The following is a 23215-nucleotide window of genomic DNA, read 5'->3' on the forward strand; positions in this document are numbered from 1 at the left end:
TGGGCCCCACATCCCCGAATGGGATGATGTGTGATCAGGTGGAGAAGCATGCAGGCATGCATGGATGAGCCTGCTGCAAGGAGCTAAAGGACTAGACCCATGCAAGTAAGGAAGCTTGTGTGTTGACCTGGACTTGAAGGTGCACACGACTGGTCCGGGAACTGCAGTGACGGGGGCTCGAAGGGACAGGACTTCCTTCACCAGAACACATGCTGTCCTGCCCACTCCTTCAGGGCCCTGCGGTCCTGACAGAGCTTTCTCAGATCTCCCCTCTGTCCTTGATTGCAGTCTGATGCAGAAGGGAGGCTCCAGACATCACCTCAAGGGCCACCATGGTGGGCCCTAGTGACCAGTCACTCGCCAAGGTGGACCTGCTTCACCACCATCCTCTGAGACTGTCCTTCCACTCGAGGGGGATCACACCTAGTTCGTCCTCACTTCCTGAACCTAAGAATCCCTGATTCTGGAAGAGCGGAAAGGAGGGTAGGCAAGGGTCTAACCTAGGCTCTTCCACTTCTATGGTAAGGTTCACCTAGAAATCATGTCTAGGGACTCTGGGCTTGCAGTCACACATGGCTGAAACGGGACCCCACTATCGAGGGTGGGAAAGGCCCAGAGCACCTCTTCTTCTCGGTGTGCCCGCCCGTCTAGCTCTCTGCCCTGGACCAATCTGGAAAATGCCCAAGAGGTACAAAAGGTGCCTCCTGGAAGGTCCCTAGTCCCTCCAGCAGCAGGCAAAACTGCCCTGCCCAGTGCCCTCAGGCCGTGGGGCCCCAGCACAGCTTTCTCAGACTGCTCAATCTGGCCTCTTCCAGTCACATTCAGAAGCGAGGCTCTGGACATCACGGGCTCTCCTGGGGCCCCATACCTCGTCACAAACCTAGGAGGACAGGATTCACGTTGATCCCCACAGACCCTCCTTACCCACGAAGGTGCGTCACACCTAGCTAGGCCCACGGGGCAATGACACATACGTGACTTGAGTGTTGGGGTGGCACACGCGTGTCCCGGAATAGAGCGGATTAAGGCTTGCGAGAACCTGAACACCCACCGCCCCTTTCACCTAGGCCCGCCCTCCACGGATGTCCCGGAGGACATCGGAAGTGCCCAGAGACCTCGGAACGGGCCATGGGGAGGTCCCTAAGTCTTTCCCCAAGCACCCCTGTTTCTGGTCCGCTCTTCTCAGTCCCGCGTCCCTCACAAAGCATTCCTAGACTTTCCTCCGGGAACCTGGGCCATGAGGAGAGGAGATGTGGTGTGGAATTCAGGAGCCAGGCACCAACCACCTCAGGGAAGATCCTGGGTCCTAACACCTGGTCACTCACCTAGAGGAATGGCCTCGGGAGGGCGACCCGAAACCCGGCTTCCCCTCGGCAGTGGTCACAGCCAGTTAGTTCTCACTTCCGGTAAATCGTCGGCCTCTGTGGAAAAGCGTGGGCGCGTGAGCATGCGTGCTCCTGTCCAATGTCTTTAGGCCCGCCCACAACCACGCACAAGCACGTATGCATGCAGGCATGCACACACGTATGCACGCGTCGAGGGGAAATTTCCCTTTAAGGCTCGGGAGGACCTTAAACACCCACACTCGTGTTTTGACTCAGCACAACTGTGGACCTGTGGACCCGGATGAATGTCTCACTGGCCCAGACATCAGAAAGGGCCATGTGGTAGGTCCCTGGTCCTTTGTGAGCACACATATCGTCCCGCCCACTCTTCTCAGTCCCTGCTTCCTATCAGAGCTTTCCACACAGCCCTTCCAGGCCTCCTCCACTCCACTGGGGAATTTGGGCTCAGGACGTCATCTCAGAGACTAACCTGGGTTTCAGTAACTACTCACTCACCCAGAGGGACGCAGCTCTCCACAATCCTCAGACTCCCTTTTAGCTCTTGGTCCTCCGGGTGGGCGAGGGAGGGGCCGGCATCCCAGGTCGGCCTCACTATGGGGAAGTGTTCTACCTCTATAGAAAACCATGTCAGCATATGTGAGCCAGGCTGGCGCTGGTCCGTCTTGAGACCGACCCTGCAATGAAGCATACTTGACTTGGAGCTTTCGGTTGTGCATGCACAAACTGGAAACTCACCTAGGAAGGGCTGAAAGTGCCCGGAACACCTCTGCTCCCTGTTTGCAATGCTCCCACATGTGGAAGTAAGGACCTGTGAGGAATGGCGGGAATGCTCAAAGGGTACTGAACGAGCCATGTGGAAGGCCCCGAGTCTCTGCAGGGGCATACAAGCGGTCCTGCTCATGCGTCGGGGTCCCTAGCACCTTCAGGAAGCTTTCCCAGGCAGCCCTTCTGGGCCTTGTCCACTCCAGGGTGGAAGTGAGGCCCATGATCACCTCGCGGGCCCTGAAGCCTAGTCACCCGCCCTTAGATGGGAGATGTCCCCCTATAGGCCTTGTGGTGTCACCATTTTCACAGGCTTTCATCCATGTCCGTCAGTCCAGCCATTCCCTGGGATGAGTGCCTTTTAGAGGCCCTAAGACCCCAGGCCTTAATGTCCTAATTCTTCAGCTCCTTCCCTCACTCCGCCAGTGTCCCCCAGGCTCCACTTTTATGGGAGCTTTCTAACTACTGTCAACATACAAACAAACGGAAGGAGATTCCTCAAACTGTCCCTGCCACCGCTACTGCTGCCAACAAGATTGGTCGGATCCATGAGGCGGCTGTTTTCAATTCCAGCCTTTTGCTCCCCACCACGGCTTGTGGTATGGTGGTTCGGTACAGGGCGGATCACGCCTCTGGGTCTCTCTTTTTATTAAACTTAAAATCCCTGCGGCTCAAATTTCGTGGCTTTTCCATACACTATATGTCCCGCTGCCATTTTGACTGAGGTCAGGTGAACTTACCATCATCTTAACTGAGGTCAGATGACTTCACCGACATCTTAACTGAGAGCCAGGTAGATGACCAAGTCCTGTCATCTTTACTGAAGTGTTCCCTGTCTGCTCCCCCAGTGCTGACTCTGTTGCTTGTGTGTTTTGTGCAGTGGCACGCCTTAGGTTGGCCGCACCAAGAACATCCACTTTGCCCAATTCCTGTTCCCTCTGTGTGTATGTTCGTACATGTAACTTAGGTGCACCTATGTTTACCGTTAAATGTTATAATTGTCTGTTCATTGCATCTCATTTCAGACTACAGAAACAATAAGTCTTATGTTTTATGCTGGCATGTACTTTTAAGTTTCTTACAAAAACACTTTATATTTGATCCAAACCTCATTTAAAATGTAGTAAGATGTTCTCTACTATTGTCAGTTCTGCCCTTAACCTTCTATTGCAAGCAGTTTTTTTTCTTTCTGTCTTTTTACAAATGTAAATCTTGCCTGGTAAATTAAGAGCCGGTACAGTCAAGCTCAGGCCCGGCTCTCCAGGCAGATTCTATACTGTAGTTCCACCTGATAAACGGCCCACAACTGCTCCGAGATCTGGGAGACATGGCATTTAAATATTTAATTATTAATAAACTTTTCCTCACAAAAAGAGACAGGTTGGCTCCTAGCAGCAGCACTCTACTTCCTTCAAAGAAGACAGAAAGCAAATGGGCACAGAACAACGTCCATCCACACTTTGCTTCGACTGCCAAGCGCTGACCACCGAGAAAAACTGCCTTTCATCTGAACTGAGGATCTCCAGACACGAAAAGAATCTCTGGAATCGACAGCCTAGCTGCTCAGGTCAAGGTAGACTTGTCTGCCTACAGATTTCGTAGCCCGCAGGATCTTCTGGAGCCTGGCAGGCCCTGCTCTAAACATCAAAAGACAAACGCGACCTTCAGTGACCACGGAGAACCCTGAGGTCTAGGTGCCAAACAAGTAAGTCCTCTGTCGTTTTTTAATCAGTAATTCAAGTAAAATTTCATCCTTCTCAAAGGTCTCTGATGCAGTTTGACAGCTGAGAGGTTTTGTCAGTTTAAAAGGACAACCTCACCAAACAAATTTCAGGTAAATACAAATACAAGACCTGCAGGTTATAAAGGTGTGAGCTTTTATAAACACAAGTTTGAACACAAGTTATCAAATTTCTCTCACACGCTGTCTTCCGTAGTCTTAACACTTTTCATTGTGCAATAATATCTGTCACAGCCATTCTGACATAAATATGCTACTGTTTATACAATGTATATGTCTGAAACTTCTTTTTTCACAAACCCTAAGAATTCTTGTGAGTTCCAGGAAAAAACAGTCAGAAACGCCCCCTTCAATTCCCTGGTCCTAATTTTTTCCCCTAAACTTAACTTTGTTCTCTGTTCTGCCATTACCTTAAACAGGTGTAAGAGGTCTGTGTTTGTGTGGTGTGTGTGTGTGTGTGTGTGTGTATTGTTTGGTGTCTGTGTGAGAGTGTGTCTGAGTGTGTTTGTGTGGTGTGTGTGTATTGTTTGGTGTCTGTGTGAGAGTGTGTCTGTGTATAAGTGTGTTTGTGTGGTGTGTGTGTGGTGTGTGTGTGTGAGTGTGTGTGGTGTGTTGATTTAAATGAGATAGCCTCCACCGCCTGGGGATATTGAATACTTCTTTTCTCCTAGATGGCTGCTGTTTGGGTTTGTTTTGGGGTGTGGCACTGCTGCAGGAAATATGTCACTGTGCATGGCTTTGAGGTTTCCAAAGCTTCCTGCCATTTGAAGTGGGTTCTCTCTCCTTTCTGCTTGAGATTCACCGTGTAATTTTTTTTTGTGAGGACGGGGTGGGGGGAATGATGCTGCCACCTGATTTCCTGGAGGTTCCCGGTCCTCCATATTTGTTGCAAAGTGACCTAGAACACTTATTTCCAGCTGGAGAGACAAAGTGCCTGCCTTCCAAATTCTGTCAGGTGAAAAGGTGTCCTTCTCAGACCTGGCCCCTGCCTGATCTTATTATAGTAGAAGGTAGAACGGAGCCTGTCAGCTCTTGTCTTGCCTTGTCCCGGCCCCTTGTCAAAGCCCAGCACCAAGGCCCCTGCACCCTGGAATGGCAGGCAACATCGTCTTCTGTCGTTGTGTGCATGCTTACTCTGTTTCATGCGTGCAGCTGCAGGGGATGGTGGGGGAACTAGGTGACAGAGATGTAAGTGAACAGTCAGGCAGCCTCCTTCCTGATTTCTACCGAGAACTGGCCTCTTACTAGGGGAGAACGTTTTTCCTATGACACTGTGGTTGCCATGACAATGGGGACAAGCCATTCTTTCCTGGTTACAGATACATTAGCGAAAGATACTCACAGAGCGGAGACGTGGGATCACTAGACAGACACACGAGGCACACAGGTAGGTGCCTGCAGCCATCCTGAGTGAATGTGAGCTGGGCCCGTGAGTGTGCCGTGGGTACGTGCTGGCTCTTTCGTGGGACAGGAAAGGTTCTGGCTATTACTGTTTGACGCGAAGCCCCAAGGACTGGTGCTCAGCCAGCCCTGTCTCTTTGTCCTCGGGTGACACCTCACCGCGTTGGTGCCAGCTTTATCCTTTCAGGCTCTGAAAGGATAGCTCGCCAACCTACATAAATGGCTGCCTCGTCGCTGTTTGGCAATGATTGTCACACGTGCTCTTGACAGAATGGCCGTGTTGGTGCGATGGCACCTTACCCGAGAGAGTTGTAGCTTGTGTTGTCTGAGAGAGAGAAGCTGGAAGGCATTTAAGGAGGAGGTAAACATGGATGAGGACTGGCAGTTCCCTTGGAGGATAGAAGCCGAGGTCTCCAGATCTCTTGGCCTGGAGACCTGACACAAGAAGGGAAGAAATGCCTCCAAAAGACAGCCGCCTCTAAAGTGGCCACTAATCGCAGCTAGGCAGACTGAGGCAAAAAAAAAAAGTCAGTGCGGTATGAGAGCACCTGAAGAAGGGGCAGCGTCTGTTTCCTCGATGGGTGTTAGTTTGTGCCCGGGTCAGAGTCTTTGCTCTGCTCACAGATGGGTTAAGCATCAGCTGGGCTGTGTTACAGGGTGTGCAGCTGGGGTTTCCCTCTGACCCAGCAGCCCATCATCGGCATCTCTCCCTGTATCTCAGCCCCTGCGTGTGAACAATACGCTCTGTGCCCTTCTCGCACCCTCTCGTCAGACTGGGCCCCGTCTGTTTGTCTCACCACAGGGAGGGGAGCCATCTGGAAGTTCCCATCTGGACAAAACGTGAATGGATGTCGCACACGGAGACCGTGTGCGAGTTCTTGACAGAAGGCCTCGGGCACGGGGCCAAAGCATGTGTTGAGACAGGGATTTCAGGGTTCCATCTTGCACCCTTCTCCGTGCACCTCTGGGGAAGACTTTGCTGCTTTCATCGGAAAGGTAACTGTCGAAGGTAGTGCACTAGAGGTGATGCCTGAATCGATGGAGCCGGATGGCAAAACTGACAATATTTAAGCAGGTTGTAGAAAGACGGAGGGCTTTTCTAAGGCACGGCGCAGTAGGCCTGCACAGATGGAATACACACGCCGGGAAGAGCGTGGCCTGATAATGGGTGCAGATGCTTTTCTCTGTGACTGAGATACAGATGCTGCCTGGATGTCCTGGCATGTGGGCTTGAACACAAACTTGATATTCCCGGGTATGTTTTCTAACTCAGGAAGTGTGTGAGGCTGAGAACATCACGCCTGAGGGAAGCAGAAGCTCCTGCAGGCACCCCTGCCTGGGGTGGAAAGCTTGCATTCTATAACTATAACGCGGGCCTCCGTGATTGCTAAGGGCACCGAGTGAGCGGTGGGCTCTCTCGTGCCCGAGGTGTGGTACCCGCATATGGATGGGGGCATGGTTGCTTGGGCTAGATGGTGCTCAGTCAGCCTTGCTGGTGAGCATGTGCTCGGAAGGTCCAGCAGAGGGCAGCCGGAAGTAACTGAGGTGCCTATGTTTTCCTCTGTGTCCTCAGCAGATAGATACCTGTGGCCGAGGACTCCACGGAGGCTGGATCAGAGCAGGCCAACCCTGTGAGGTCACACAGATTTCTCGGAGGAAGAACCACTGCGGGTGATCCCTAAATTGGGCCCCAGATTGCACAGTCCACATTTACTATTGCATCACCCAGCAGGTGTGGCCTGGGCCAGACCTAGACTCCTGCATGTTGAGAGCCACTTTATGCACTGTGAGATCAGATTGGAAGTCGGTAAGACTTGAACGGGAATACGGCAGAGGGGACACTGTACATTTGAGCAGTGAATAGGGATCTGGTGCTAGAATTACCGACGGGTGTTTATGGATACAGAGGGTGGGAAGGGGAGGGCTGAGGGACTGAAGCGAATATCATTTGCCTCCCATATTTCTGTCCGGTCGGGAATTCCCATGGGTAAGGCAAGGCCTGGAGTCCCTAAGGGAGAGGTCGGGGTGCCCGCACTCACCGAAGGGGTCGTGGGCTAACAGGAGTCCCCAAAATGACCAGGGTCCTCAGGGAACTGCCTCAGGACCCCCTGGTCCACAGTGCTCTGCAGCGCTGTGCCTGGTGATGGCCCGGTAATGAGAGAAGCCCCGCGGACCCAAGGCAAGAGCAGTCAGGAAAGGAGTAGACCCCTGACACACACCCACTCACAGTGAGCAGAAAGGGACGAGACTCCACTGAGAAGCACGGGGGAGGCCCTGTGTGGAGAGGTAGAGAATGGAGGGACATGTATGGGAGAGCTACGCTACAGATGAGATTGGACACCACTTAAGATTCAAAGCATGCCTTCTGGACTTAGGGATGGGCAAGTGACCATCCAGGGCATCAAACAGCCGCTTTGATTTCCTGTCTGTCTAAGACGACCCTGTGGATTAACATTATGGCACAGAGGTTGTGGGCAGGAGAGTTCTGTGGCCTGGGATCTGATGGTAGAACAGTGCCCATCGCCAGCAGATATGGGTGTGCAGGGCCCATGGACTTGAGGCAGCAGCAGGAGAGTGGGCAATACCAATGGCGACACTTACCCTGTTGCTCTCATCTGACACCACTGAGTCTGCCAATTAGAAAGCATTTCTCCACGGTGAAGTGCTTTCCTTGGGGGGGCTCTCCTTTGTGCCACGCGTGCACTTGATCCCATAGCGAGGTCGGTCCAGCACGGAGTTGGGAGCAAGAGGTCAGAACCAAACTATGAGGGGGCGGGGGAAGGGGAGGGAGGCCAGAATCTATGACAGTGACAGCAACCATCCTTACCTGCCATGTTATGCAAATCGCCATGAAGATTTCCGCACACACACGCACACAGACAGGCACACACACGCGCGCACACACACACACACACACACACACACACACACACACACCGTTCCTCAACCTGGTATCATACTGGTGCAGAAGGCAAGGTGCACTAGGTGTGCACAGGCTTCCTGGGGTGGGGCACAGGGGGGGTTAGCTCCCTAGGAAAGAAAGCAATGAGGCTCCCCCCACCCGGACGGAATCCCGGGGAGCCCCCAAGGCATTGGATGGGCAGGAAAATACACAAGCCAAGTAAAGACACTCACCTCTCCGGGAGGAAGTTCACCACCCTAGCCTCAGGGTGGGTGACCGTGTGTCACACATCTGCTCTGGATCCTTCCATATCTTCTCAGGCACACACCCTCATCCCTGTGGAACGACAGACTTTGGGCACCCCCTTGCTTTCTCTCTCCTCACCTCACTGAGCTGTTGCTTCAGTATCCACTAAAGGCTAATTCCGTCCTAACGCAGCTCTGCTTCCCTCTCCCACACTTACAGGGCAGGCCCACATCACCCTGAGAGAGGCCCTCAGGTTGAGCTTGTCTACCAGATTCTGGAGGGAGGACAGCACCGCAGGCAGGGGAGCCAGGCCAGACAGAGACGACCAGCAGGGAGCAGTGCCCACCACAACGCAGGGGGTCACCCTGCCCTGATCAGAACAGCCCCAGGGTTCCATCGCCATGGACTCTGCAGAGTATGTGCTCTGTGGCTGGAAGGGCCAGCTGTGGCCTGCAAGGGTGTTGACCAGACCCAGGACCTCGGCCCATAGTAAGAGGAGAGGGGCCTCTTTCCTGGAGGTCCAAATTCTCTCTGTTGGTGAGAAGACCAGAGTGAGGAGCACAGAGGCGAGGCCCCTAACCAAGTCTGAAATCGTAACCATCGCCTCCTTGGCCGGAAAGGAGTCACAGGGCAGTGGCCCGCCAGGGCAGACCAGGGCATACAGAAGAGCCCTCAGGGTGGCCCTGGATGTTCTGGGCGAGGGAACCCGCTTGTATCAAGGAGAAAGGGCAGGTGGCCGAAGAACCAGCACAGTGGCTCCCAAGGTTCCGAAAGAGGAGACCAGCTCCAGCCCACGCCAGCGCCAGCACCCCCAAGGGCGCAACCAGAGAGGCCAAGGGCTCTCCCACAGGAGTCCTGGGAAGCGAGGCCGCCCAGGACCTGTGTTGATGGGCTCAGGGAATGATCCTGCAGTGCAAGGGGGGGAAGCCCAGGCCCATGCCACTGTAGAGTCCCCTTACTCTGAAATGCAAGGGAACATGTTAAGGGGCACCAGAGCTCGGCCAAGTTCCTGCAAGACGCCAACAGGAAATGCTGGTGATAATCCTGGCAAGAGAAAGTTGAGCACCCGGGCCTCTAGGGAGGGTGCCCGTGCTAACAATGAGCATAGACCTGCCTCTGGGCCACCGAGGAGGCACGCCTCTACCTCGCCCAAAGCTCTCAAGCAGCAAGTAGGGTGTGGTGGCCTAGAGATCCAGGCCATTGGAGCCCAAAGGAAGACCACCCTCCCAGAGAACAAGGAGGATCCCGGTCCGCCGACCCCGAGGCCAGACTCAGAGGGGGCATCGGCAGCCTGCACGCCTCCAGTCCCGAGCCTGCGAAGATCAGTCCGCACTGCTGGCAGGAAAAGGAAGATCCATGTGCTGTGTGCACATTGTGGGCTCTCGGGACTGGAAACTCGAGTGCGCTCGAAGGTGACTAAGGCCAGGGTCAAGAGGAGAGCCCCTGGAGTTCAGGAAGACTGCCAAGCCACCAGTGTGGCTTCTGCCCAGGAGACGAATACCATCGAACGAGGGATGCTGGTCTGGTTCAAATTCCAGGACCATCCTTTCTGGCCGGCGGTGGTCAAGAGTGTCAGCAAGAACGACAAGACGGCCAGGGTGCTGCTGATCGAGGGCAACATGCAGTTTGAGCGCAGGGGTGTCCGCGTCCCTCTCCGCAAGCTGAAGCTCCTGGACTGTGGGGAGAGATTCTCCCTCCTGCGGAGAGCCAGCAAAGTGTACGGCCAGGGCATCAACTGGTGCCTCTCTGTGATCGACCGCTACAGAGAGGACCTCGCCTGTGGCTCCTTCCGGGGCTCCTTTATGGACTACTACACCGCCCGAGCCAGTTACCCGCTGAGGAGAGCCATTCAAGAGGGCGACCTGCGCATTGATTTCCCCAAGGTGAGCTATGCCGACTTGGAAGACTGGGAGGAGGAGACCGCCCCCGGTGGGAAGAGGCCCCGCAAGAAACTCCTGCCTGACCGCATGAGAGCCGCTTGGGACAGAGCCAACCAGAAGCTCGTAGACTTCATCGTGAAGAGAAAGGGGGCCGACCAGCACCTGCTGGACATCGTGAAGGGCAGGAAACCGTCCCGGTGGCTGGACGACCTCTGGAAGTCAAAGAGGGAAGTCTTCTGCATTGAGACCTACCTGGAGGATGAAGACCAGTTGCACCTCGTGGCCAGACATTTGCAAGAAATATCCAAGGAAGCAGACCAGGCCCTGCTCTCGCTGGCAAGAGGAGACCAAGTCCGGCTCACCATGGAGGTTCTTCTTCCAGAGGCAATCATCTGCTCCATCGCTGCCCTGGATGAGCTCAGCTACAAGGAGGCAGAAGAGAAGTACCTGCGTGGCCCACCTGTGCACTATCGTGAAAAAGAGCTCTTTGAGAAGACCATCCTAAAGGCGGCCCGGAAGAGGTCAGCAGCCAGGATTGGGGCTGGCAGGGACCCTCCTGCGCCCACTCCTTAGAAGGGAGCCTCCTCCTTTCTGCCATCACCCCCTGCAGCTCCACCTCCAAAAGAGAACCATCTGGGAGACTGTGGGGCTTGCTATGACCGCTCCTCACTGCATACGTGTTTCTCCACACACAGACCCCACCCCTACCCCCTGACCCCCAAAATAAACGTTCACGAACGTGCTTGACGTTGCAGATTGTCTACATGGATTCGGCAATTCCTGTTAGCTTCAGGCCGGGCCTAGCCCTCTGTGGCCTGTGCCCAAGCGTGAAGAAGTCCCTTGGGGTCTCCTCTCTGGACCGTCACCAGCTATGGGTGGGGTATTAGCTAGCTATGCGCAGACTTGCCCTCTCTGCACGGACCCCATGCACCCAGACAGCACACCAGGTTCCTGATGACACTGTGTCTCTCTATGTGTCTCTGACTCTTCCCCTTACTCCCTGTCCTCTCTAGGGTGCCTTGGATGGGGCAGGTCCCATTGCTTTCTCCATTACCTCCCTCTTGGCTCACTCACGTTGAAGGAGAGGAACGCATGTGTGCTTTGAGGCTGTGCTTTGAAGCCAAAGAAGGGGTTGGAAATGTTGTGACCCTAGGAATAGCCTGATTTCAAAGGACTCCCCCTGTCTTTGTGTGTGTGTGTCTCTTTGCGTGGGTCTCTCTGCGTGTGTCTCTCTCTGTCTCTCCCTCTCTATTTATCTCTCTGTGTGTGAGCACGCTTGCACGCGTGCATGTTTGTGAGTGTGTGTATGTGCTCTCCTTTTGATCCTCCTGTCTCTGTCTCCCTGGTGCTGAGATTAAACATACCTGTCCACATACCTTTTTGTCAAATGAGTACTGGATGATGAAGTCGGGTTTTCACCTCATGCAGAAAGCACTTTCCATTCTCAGCCATCTTCCCCTCCCCGGAGACTTCTTACTGTAAATGAGACATTTGCTATTTGTGGGCTGACTTTTTGCAGAAAACATCAGTATCCCAGCTTTTCTCACATTTCAGAGATCAGAGACTTCTGCTGTTTGCAGGAAAGGAGGGGACCTGTCATCCCTTGGAGTCACTGACATCTGTGATGTACTGATGAGGGGCAGCCCTGCCATACCTCCCTGAAGCTCCTGTTTTCTTGTCTGGAATCACAGTCCATGACATATTTTTGTGACTGTGCACCGAATTGGTGCCTCAGTGGGCTCTCAAGTGCAACCTTACACAAGCCCGGTCTTCTTTCTCAGTCTCTGTTCTTGTCTGAATCTCTGTGAAATGTCCTGTGTCCTCCAGCCTGTGCCTCTAGATTCACAGTACCGTTTGCCTCGTATGGGAGAATGCTCAGCGTTAGTCCTTGCTGCTAATTCCTGGATTTCCTTTCTGCACAATGTGGGCTCTTACCCAGGTTAAGAAGATCACACATAGTGTGCATGCTTGTATTTTCAGTAGTGGGACTGCAAAGATAAGAACCCTGGTGCTTGCTGACCAGCCAGTATGGCTGGATTTGCAAGTACTGAGTTCTATGAGGAGACCCTGTCTAAAAAACGAACATGAAGAATAGATGAGGCAGACACGTCTTGTCAGCTTCTGGATTCCACACTCAGAAGTTCACAACAATGAACATGTACAGAAGATTTTTAAATGGATCCACATTTTCCCTCTGTGTTATGAGCTGTTTCTCTGTAAAAGCCATCAACAGTGTAACTCAATCCTTCTTACCTTTAAGAATGGAAAAATCTCTGGACCTCCCTTCTTCCTGCTTTTGACTCCATCTAGAGGAGGAAATAGCAATTTCAATGTGTTACTTTCTTTTCTAAGAGAAGATCATGTCTAAGGCCATTGTGTTCTACTTAGCCATGCACATGGCAGTGCAATGCTCAGAGCCTGCATGTCAGAAATATTCTTACCTGCATATTCAGCCTCTCCTCTGACTTTAACTGCCACTGCCCCTGTACGTTAAGTTCTGAGAACAAAACCCTGTCTCCTCGCCTACCATTCATGGGGCTATATGTCCCAGTAATGCCGTTTTCCTTGCCTACACCATCCTCTTCCAGAGGTTGAAGCCCAACGATGGGGACATGTCATTGCTTGACGTCACTGACACCTGACAAGTACTGATGAGAGGCAGCCTTTTTATGCCTCCCAGAAGCTCCTGTTTACTTCTCTTTTCATTTGTGTCCTTGAGTTTTCTTGGGGACATGCGACTGCAGGTTTCTCACTGTAGACTTTGAAGTGCTTGTCTGATCAATTCTCAAGTCATCTCTCCTGCTCCTTTGTCCTGATTCCTTCTGTAATTCTCATTTGTCTGTAGCCTTTGTTGGATTTATAAGTCCTCCTCCCTGTTTGTTTTATGGGAGAATATTGCACATCAGTGCTTTGGGCTAATTGGTGTGTGTGTGTGTGTCTGTTTTCCTATACACTGAGTTGTCACACACATCATACTTTCTTTTTTATCTTTGGAGTATGGAAGTTATAAAGTACATCCTTGAGCAAGGAGCAGAAGAATACATATGATGCCTTCTGGTGTCTGTCTTTTTATCTGTGTTCTCTGTCTCCTGGTACACTCCTTTGCGTGTGTGCGTGCGTGTGTGTGAGCGTACGTGCACATGCAACAGTAGCACTGCAGTGTATAATGCAGATGAAGCACATGAGGAAGAGCAGGAACGGTGGAGGCAGTTGCAGTCAAGAAGTGCAAGATATAATATCACAAACATGAGAATGTACAAAGTGTTATAATAAAGTACATCATTTTATAAACTAAAACAAATAATTGAAAAAACAGAAGTAGGGAGCAATACATGGAAAAAATTTCCCTTGAAAGTGTGGACCAGGCAGCATTGTGCAGTGGTTACTTCCACTAACACAGTTAAAGCAACCTGCCTGCCTATGGGAACCTCCTCACAAAAGGCCAAATTAATTGCCTTTACTAGAGCACTCCAGATAGCCAACGGCCAAAGGGCTAATATTTATACAGACTCTAAATATGCCTTCTTAATAGCCCATGCCCATTCTACACTCTGGAAGGAAAGGGGCTTCCTTACTATCAAGGGCACTCCCATAGTTAATGGACCCCTTATAGCCAATCCCTTGGAGGCCCTCCAGGTCCTTGTGGAAGTAGCCATAAATTACTGTCAGGGACACCAATCCTCCAAGGACCCAGTGACCTTAGGCAATGCCAAGGCAGACTCAGTAGCCCTGGGGGCTGGCTTCAAGCTCCTTTGATTCCACAGGACATATTTTGTTCTTAACTCCCTCCTATCAACCTTGTTACAAACCAGAACGTAGGGATGAGCTCATAAAAAGGGGGCCACAAAAACAAAGGGTGGCTGGTTCAATTTAAATATCTGTCTCATTCTTCTTCAAGACCATAGTCGATCATTTCAGACATCCACCACACCTTACACATAGGCCCCAAAGCTTTGTTCCATTTCTAGAGCCACTGTTTGACCCCACCCATCTCCAAGATCATATTTCACAGGTTCACCCCTCCTGCCTGACATGTGCCCAGGCCAGTCCACAAGGGGTCTCCATATATGTCAGTCTCTGCATCAGCTTCATGGGCATCAACCAGGCAAAGGTTGACAGGTTGATTTGTCCCATATGCCTACTTATAAAAAAACTTTGTTATCTCTTAACACTTGTAGACACTTTTACAGGGTGGATAGAAATGTTTCCAGCCTCCATGGAAACAGCAGATGTGGTGGCTGAGGTGCTCCTGGACCATATAATTCCTCGGTTTGGCATCCCATGGACCATCGAGACGGACAATGGGCCAGCCTTCACTTCCAGGGTCATGGAGCTCGGGTCAGAAGCTCTCAACATCTCCTGGAAATTCCACACCCCCTACCATCCACAATCCTCGGGAAAGGTGGAGAGGGCCAATGGACTCATCAAACAACAACAAACCAAGCTCTCCATTGAAGTCAGGTCATCTTGGCCCTCATTTCTCCCCAATGCCCTTACCTGCCATTTGAGCTCCTTTATGGCAGGCCCTTTCTTGTTAATCACCACCTCCCAGTCCATACTCTTCCACTGGTGGTGCACCTTCCCTACCTCTCCTTTCTAAGTTCCCTCTTCCTTTCACATGCTGACAGTTGTCTCCCTGCCCCACACCAGTGGACCCAAATGCCCCTAAATATGCCCTGCTCTCCCCAGGGGCAGAGTATTCCTTAAACATCTAGCTCTGATGGAGGAGGGTCATCTGTCTATCTGTTGCTTTCATTGGTTAATTAATAAAGAAACTGCTTGGCCTGATAGGTCAGAACATGGGTGGGTGGAGTAGACAGAACAGAATGCTGGGAAGAAGGGAAGTGAGCCAGACGCCATGGAGCCAGCCGCCAGGTCAGACATGCTGAATCTTTCCCGGTAAGCCACCAGCTCGTGGTGCTACACACATTAATAGAAATGGGTTAATCAAGATGTAAGAATTAGCCTATAAGAGGCTAGAGCTAACTGGCCAGGCAATGTTTAAATGAATACAATTAGTATGTTGTTATTTCGGGTGTAAAGCTAGCTGTGCGGGAGCCGGGTGGGATGAAAAGCAGGCCGGTAGCTCCTTCTACATAGCTCCCAGTTCTCTTGGATGGACAGGACCTCACACGGTAATCCTCACCACCCCCTCAGCTGCCAAGCTTCTGAGACACCCATGCTGGTACCATCTCTCCAGACCCAAGCGGGCACCTATTGTGGATACTTGATCTGTCTAGAAGTTAGGACCTTCCACCCTCTGGTTTTCCAAGATGCCATAATAAAGATCCTATCTGCTCCTTGTCCTGGCACACTCATCGTTGTTGGTACAAACAAGACAGGTAATAACAATATTTTTTCTCCTAGCTACCTGCCTTCTTACCTCCCTCAAGAAACAGCTGCTGGAGGTCTCCAGGAAGGCAGTATACTGGATGCCTCTCCAGCCACATCTCTCTCTGAGTGTGAGCCCACCAACTCCCAACTCTCCCCTCTCCCACATCAACAATGCCCGCAGTAAGTAGCTAAACTTGAACCAGCAGCCCTTTAACCGAAAAGACTGTAATGTTTAGTTGGGGGCTTCACCCCAGCTCCCTGGCATTCATTTTGGAATGTTGAGCAGAAAACTCCATTTCAAGTCACCTCCCCTGGGAGTTGCCTCAATCCAAGTTCCACCTCCAAGACAACCTACCAAACAGTGACCCCTCCCCAGAGATGCTCGAGGCCACTCCCACAAGCTATTTACCCCCCACCCCCAAGGAACACCTGGTCTTCCCTTTTCCCTCTCTGGTGTTTATTCCGGTTCTCTTTTCTCCCTCTCCATGTTTTTCCTGGGTCCACCCAGTAACCCTGGCGTCCATTAAACCTGGTTATTTTTTTTAATTCGATCTGATTTGCTCTAATTTGGATTATTGTGTCGGCAGAGACTCTTATTGTGCTGCTGAAAAACAACAGCTTCTACTTTCCAGGTCGCTTTCAAACTGTGAAATTCCATATTCATCACTGCCCCCACAGAGTAAGCCTCTACAGAGATCAGTGGTATGGTTCTTGTCAAGCATGTAAGAAGGCCTAGGCTCCTGTCCTACCACTATCAAAAGTGTGGGCCATGTGCCTCATGTGCAAATATGTTCCTGGAGTTTCATATTCTGATTCTACATGCTGTGGACTTCTGATTCCTTCTGCAGCTCCTGTTCCTCATAGTTCCGAAAGAAAAGCATACTCCTCACTCACTGTCTAATATGTACCTTGAAGTGCTTTATTGCATCAGCCCAGGACTTGAAAAACAAAAAGGCCTACCCACAATTGTAAGCAGAGGTTGTGCTTACGTTTCCTGACTGCCCCGACCCGAATAATCACACAGAAACTATATTAATTACAACACTGTTTGGCCAATAGCTTATGTGTATTCTTATTTATCTCTTATGTCTTTCTTAAATTAACCCATTTCTGTTATTTTATATTTTACCCCATGGCTAGTGGTTTGTTAGTTGCTTGCTTCTTAGGCAGCTACAAGGCCTCTGTCTTCTTTAGCAGCTACATGGTGTCTCTCTGACTCCGCCTACTCTCTCTAGATATCTCTTCCAGTCTGGCTATATTCTGCCCTGTCATAGGCCAAAGCAGCTTTATTCATTAGCCAATAAAAGCAACATATATCAAGGATATCCCACATCACCTCCCCTTTTCGATCTAAACAAAAAAGAAAGTTTTAACTTTAACACAGTAAAATTACATATAACAAGTATCAAGCAAGATTTACAGTGACAATATTTCTTTGTGAATCTAAAGTTTTATATCTAATTTATCTTTTATTATAATTAAGGAAAACTATATTCCTATTTATCTTCAATTCCAGCAAAGACCCCAGGAGGATATAAGTGAACAGGAAGTGCATTGTAAGCAACTTGCAATACTCTAGAGCTGACAGAGAGATCTCGCTGCCTGGACAGTCACCCAAAGTTCTTCTGTACCATTGGGGCATCCATCTTCAGTCTACAGGCCCATAGTACAGACTTTTCCATGAAGCAAGAAATTTGAATATCTGTTCTGTCTTGTAAAGAGCATCAGTTGGTTTATTCTGTGTCCTGTAGAATGTCTGGCAGACTCTTTCATGAAGCAGAAACCCTGAAGGACTGCCTCACCTTCTTTAGTCAAGTTCAGCAATCATTTTTCTATGGGTCCTGCATGTCCAGTTCATACAGCATCCCATCAAGCAGTCCAGGCAAGAGCAGTTTCTTGCCCAAATGGCTAGCCTTGTCACATTGAAGGCAAATTCCATGATGAGTTCCTTCAATGCCTATCAATGTCTCTGAAGCAATTGGTGCTGACAGAAGCAGACATGTCTCACTAGTGAGAAAAGTCTAAGTTCTTAAAACATTTAAAATGTCATATTCTGTAGTCTTTAAAGTGTTGAAGATTATCTATCTAACTGAATTATATCTCTATATATCTAGAAAACCTGAATAACATGACTACCTGTTTGGCTATTATAAAAGGCTAATAATCTGTAATTTTTAATTATACATTACTTTTTTAAATGAGCTGCACAAACACAATACCTTAAATAAGAGCAGAATTACATATATACACTGTAACAAAGTCGACCTTAAATATGTATCAATAGACCAAGGTCCCTACCAATGCAAAGTATTCATCTCTATATCATATCCCCCTTCAAATGAAAACAAACATTTATAAACCATCATTTTGGAAATTTGGGAGTTGTTTTCTCCAAATTGATTCCTGCTGTTTGTTGGGCAAAGTATTTTTAGGGTTTATGGAGACCTTTCAGGGGATCTATGTTCCATCATACTACATTAGCCTGGAAGGAACTTAAGGTTCTTATCTTCTGTGGGAACAAATGTAGAATCTCTTTTCCAAAGTAACATATCCTCAGACTCAAATTTGAGGTCAAAATACCTTTAAAATATATATGTTGCTTTAGCTTAGTAGCCCATACAATGAAATATCTCTCTGTTGTTAGTTTATTCACAGTCAAAAAATTTAAAGAAAACACAATAGTATACATAATTCAGACTCTCTGTGCATTTTCCAACCTCGTGTGGCTTTTTTACTCTTAGTTTTTAATATTTATTTAATTATCTTTTCTTCTTAAATCTATGACTGTCTGTACGTACTATTTATATTATTTTACTATCTATACTCTTTTCCCTCTCTTTCCCAAGCCTGTGTATGTTGTTAAACACGCTGTGGCCCATTCAGAGGTTCACTTTTGTCTGAGTCTGTCTTTATTGCATAGCTATTTTTGACAAGGAGTACCTTTTTAAAAAATGTTAAGTGGGCATGGCTAGGACCAACTCCATGGCTCTGCCCATTGGCTCTGCCCTATACAACATGGTGGAGGTATGTTCACTGCCTCTGCAAGCCATGCTCTCTACCCCAGCTCCAGGGATGCAGCAGGTTTATGTTGCCATTAAGCAATTTGTGGTACTCTGTTCACAAACCCCATTTAAGTGTTCCATAGCTGGACCTCCCAAAAGAGCCAGAGGCATTTGTGCAACCAGCACAAACCAGGAAGCTGGCTATTTTTTTTTTTTTTGATTTTTCGAGACGGGGGTTTCTCTGTAACTTTTTGGTTCCTGTCCTGGCACTAGCTTTTGTAGACCAGGCTGACCACGAACTCACAGAGGTCCACCTGCCTCTGCCTCCCGAGTTCTGGGATTAAAGGCATGTGCCACCACTGCCCGGCTCTGTTGTGGTTTTTAATAGTAGCCATTCAACCCATCTGGGGAAGTCTCACATTGTGGTTTTGCTTTGCATTTCCTATTGACTAGTGATGTTGCGTACATTTTCATATACTTGTTGTCTATGGAGTTCTTTTGTCCATTTTTTAATCAAATTATTTGGGAGTTTTTGTTTGCTTGCTTTTTGCTATTGAGTTGTACTAATTCATTGATATTTGAGATATTAACCCCCATGAAGTTTATAATTCACAAATGTTTTCCCCCAATCCAAAGATGGTGATTTTGTTTGTTCGAATATTTCCTTTTGCTATGCATAACATTTATCGTTTGAGGAAATCTTTTATGCTTTTTCTGTCTAAAGTTTTAATGTGATAACTAAAAGTGCTCCAAGAACAAAGTGAGGGTCAAAATTCTTACTTCTACACATAGATGCATAGCTTTCTGAGTGCTATTTGCTGAAAAGACCATACTTTCCCCAGTTTTTTGTGGGTGTGGGGACTGGTTTCTTATATGTTTTCCCCATCCCATTGATACACACCTTGATGCCAATGCCATACTTTTGTTTGTTTGTTTGAGACAGAGTCATTCTATGTAGTCCTGGCTGTCTTGGAATTCACCATGTAGACCAGCTATGCCTTTAACTCAGAGATCTCCTGCCTCTGCCTCCCAACTCTGTGATTAAAAGCGTGTGGTACTCTTTTGATCATTATATCTGTGTAATATATTATGAAATCAGAAAATATAATGCCTCCAATTTTGGTTTTCTGTCTCAGGGGAGGGTTTTGGCTATTTGTGGCTCCATGGAAATTTTTTTTGGTTTTCTTTTTTCTATATTTTAGTAATCAAAAATGGCATTTAATATCTGTGAGAACGCTTTCCTAACTGAAACACCCATCAGTCATGAACATTGGGTCCAAGGGCCTTGCTTACTGCTCCATAGCTTCACTTGAGCACATAACTGACGTATCCCTAACTCTTGTCATCCTGAAGTGCCTCCCCACTGAAACCAGATAGCCACTGCCCCCATACACATTGTCAGCCTGCTTTTACCAATTCAAGCCCCCCCCTGCCACCCCCACAGCCCTTCATGTTCTTGCCTTGTACATAAATCAATCTTGCTCCAGTCCAGTCCAAGCCAAGAAAAAGCAGGATGCAACTGTAACATCCGTGAAATTTATTGAACAGATACATTTACTGAAGTCATTGAAGGCGGGGGGATGACAGCACAGAACTTCCCCCAGCTGTTAGAGGCCACAGGTCCCACCTTTTCCTACTCTGTGATTCATTAGAAAGGATCTCATCTACTGGCCACACTGAGGCCTGCTTGCCTAAGCTTCTTCCTTCCAAGGGACCCCTGATACACCTCTTTGCAGAATAATGGCATCTGGAAGTGTTCTTTCTTTTGGGGGAACTCTCTAGAAGAATCACCCACTGTAGGGTGATCCTGAATTATTCTGGACACTGGAAAGCACTGAAAGGAACATCTTGCCAAACTGAAGAACTGTTGTCACAAGTAATAACAAAAGTAACAACAAGAGTGGAACATTGAATCTTGGTTCTCCGAGCCCATCCATCCTTAGTCCAGGTCTTCGTGCCCACCCCAGATTGTAATCAGTCACAAGATGAGCATCAGCCAGTTGCTGATTGCCATCACCCATACTGTTTTGCTGGTTCCAAGGGCTTGTCTTGGGATCTCTGTAGAGCACCTTCTCAGGTAAGAACACACACATCTGCAGGGAACAAGCAGCAAGTTGCTGGCCTGTAAGTATATCAAGAAAGCTGTCCAGGAATACACAACACGAGATAGGAGCAGAGCAAATAGGGCCTTGGCTGGCATGGAAGTTCGCAACACAAGCTGGGCTACGGTAGTAGCTAGCAGGGTAAGTCAGGGACTGATATACTTTGCTAGGGTGTGATGGATGGGAGAGCTAGTATTAAAGTGTGTACTCACTGAATACCTGGGCCACTGTGAGTAGAACAGATAAGGATGAGATTCCAAAGGCAGTGTCATAAACCTGCCTGGAGATGCTAACTGGGTAGAAGAGCCAGGCAGTCAGGACCCTTATAAGAGACTATTTCTCCCTAATCTCTCCCAGGCCAGGGGCTATAGCAGATATCTGCAGGCCCGCTCCTTTACTTTGGGGCTGACCCTTCAGCAATACTTCTAGACTGGGACAGGATGGGGTCTTCTGCCTTATGTTCTCCTGCCTAGGCAAGGCTGCCCAGCATGCAGCCGGGCCCTCCTGGGCACTCTCTAAGATTACTGCCCATCTGTGCTGGGGTGGGAGTCCCAGGGGGCTCATAGGGTCCTGTCTGGCTTGGGTCTACAGGGCCGTGGTCTGAGTTATGGCCTTATATCTCCTCCTCAACCTTGTCCTTTGCCTACTCCTCCACCTCATCTTCTGCCTTAGCACTGGCTCTTCCATCAGCCTGGACAGAAGCCAGATTGCCAGCTTCATCCTCCACCTGGACTACCATGTTGCTGGCTAGTCTTGCCTCCCATTCCTCAGATTCCCGTTTGAGGCCCAACAACTCCAGGAAAGTTGGAGATCTCCTGATCATTCTTAGCCTCCTCAGAGCTTCCTCCAGAGGCTCAGTCAGGTTAGCCCTGGTGAGCATCTGCCTCAGGCGCAAATCATCCGTAGAGGTTCTCTCGAGAGCCCCTTTCTAAATGGCTTTCTGCAGCAGAACTTCTAGCCTCAACACAAAGGCAGAGAGCTGCTCATCTGGCTGCTGTTTTGCAGTCAGACACTTGATTCGAATGGTGGCCTGAGACTCATTGTCTCCAAATACTCGACAGAGCCTCTAGGCACTCCTCTGCAGTCTTTGCCGGATTCTCTGCTAACAGCCCCTGTACAAGGTACAAAGCAGTTCCCCGCAAGCCCTCCAGCAACCGTCTCCTCTTCTCCCTTTCTGGGACCCTTTGCCACACCCAAAACATGTCAGTGGTGTGGTCTAGCCAGGCCTCAAAGGATTCCTCCCCAGGGGCTGGCTGAACGCTCCCAGAAAACATACCCAAACGCTGGTACCGCAAGGTATCCACCCAGGGCTGGATTGCCTGACTAACTGACTGGAGCCTGCACACTCTGTCCAGCTCCAGACCTGGGTCTCCAGGTACACTGTCCACTGTCTCCCCCGTTGCTCCAAGAAGTGGAAAACACGATCAAGAAGCTCCTCGCTGGAGCAACTGGGCACAAAGACCACGTTCCAGGGCCCCCCAGTGCCTAGGATTTCCCTTGGGACCAAAGCATAGTTGATTTCCTGGTCGAGCTCAACCAGGGCTGCAGTGGCATTATCCTCCTCATGAAACACTTTGCCAAGCACAGTAAAGTGGCCCATGGGCCACAGGGCAGCCTGCAGGGACCCTTGGAATTCAGCTTCACTGCAGTCCTCCAGGATGCCCAGGATAAGCAAGCCCCTACGAGCGCTGACACCCATCCACCTGCACCAGTCCTGGAGCATCTCCACCGCCATAATCTGAAAATTTAGCAAAGCTCACACTAGGGGCCGGAAACAGTTTCCCCAGAAGCACATCAGGTTGGGATAGGAGCCTAGGCTAGGACTCAGGAAGACCAGCCTAGCTCTCCACAGCCTGGAAACAAAAAACGGAAAGAGGAGGTTAATGTCTTCCCCACCCCAGCCCCTTCTCATCCACTAGCCCTAGAGCAGAGGTTCTCAACCCGTGCTTCGTGACCCTTCAGGGTCAAGCGACCTTTTCAAGGGGATCTCCAAAGACCGCTGGGAAACACAGGTATTTACCTTATGATTTGCAACAGTAGCAAAATTACAGGTATGAAGTAGCCATGGAAATAAGTTTTATGGTTGTGTGAGGGAGTCACCACAACACAAAGAACTGTATTAAAGGGTCGTAGCATTAGGGATATTGAGAACCACTGCCTTACATGATGCTTCTGCATCCCACTCTGTGCCTCAGACACAGGCCTTCCCCAGCACCTCCCTACAGTCCAACCCAGGCAGGCGTGCTGGTTGAGAGGGGGTCTGTCAGGGCCAGTAATACCCTCCCAGAATTTGGTACCTTCTAGGAGCAGAACCCTTTCTCCTTCAATCGCACAGCAAGGATTCCCCGGGCTGTTCTCCAGGTTCTCCCGCCAGCCAGCTCCCTTGCTCTCTCTAGCCTTATAGCTGCGCACTCACGCAGACCAGTGTACATATGCAAGCTTTTTTGTTTTGTTTTATTTATTTATTTATTTATTTATTTATTTAAGATTTCTGCCTCT

At 49.7% G+C, this 23215-nt stretch overlaps 1 pseudogene; it reads right to left on the reverse strand.

The window, feature by feature from the left end:
• Nucleotides 1-21359: 21359 nt before the first annotated feature.
• LOC121440372 lies at nt 21360-22451 on the reverse strand (annotated as a pseudogene).
• Nucleotides 22452-23215: the final 764 nt, after the last annotated feature.

The sequence above is a fragment of the Microtus oregoni genome, unplaced genomic scaffold (genome assembly GCF_018167655.1).
Source record: "Microtus oregoni isolate MIOR12 unplaced genomic scaffold, Mior012 000067F_006, whole genome shotgun sequence".
NCBI lineage: Eukaryota > Metazoa > Chordata > Mammalia > Rodentia > Cricetidae > Microtus > Microtus oregoni.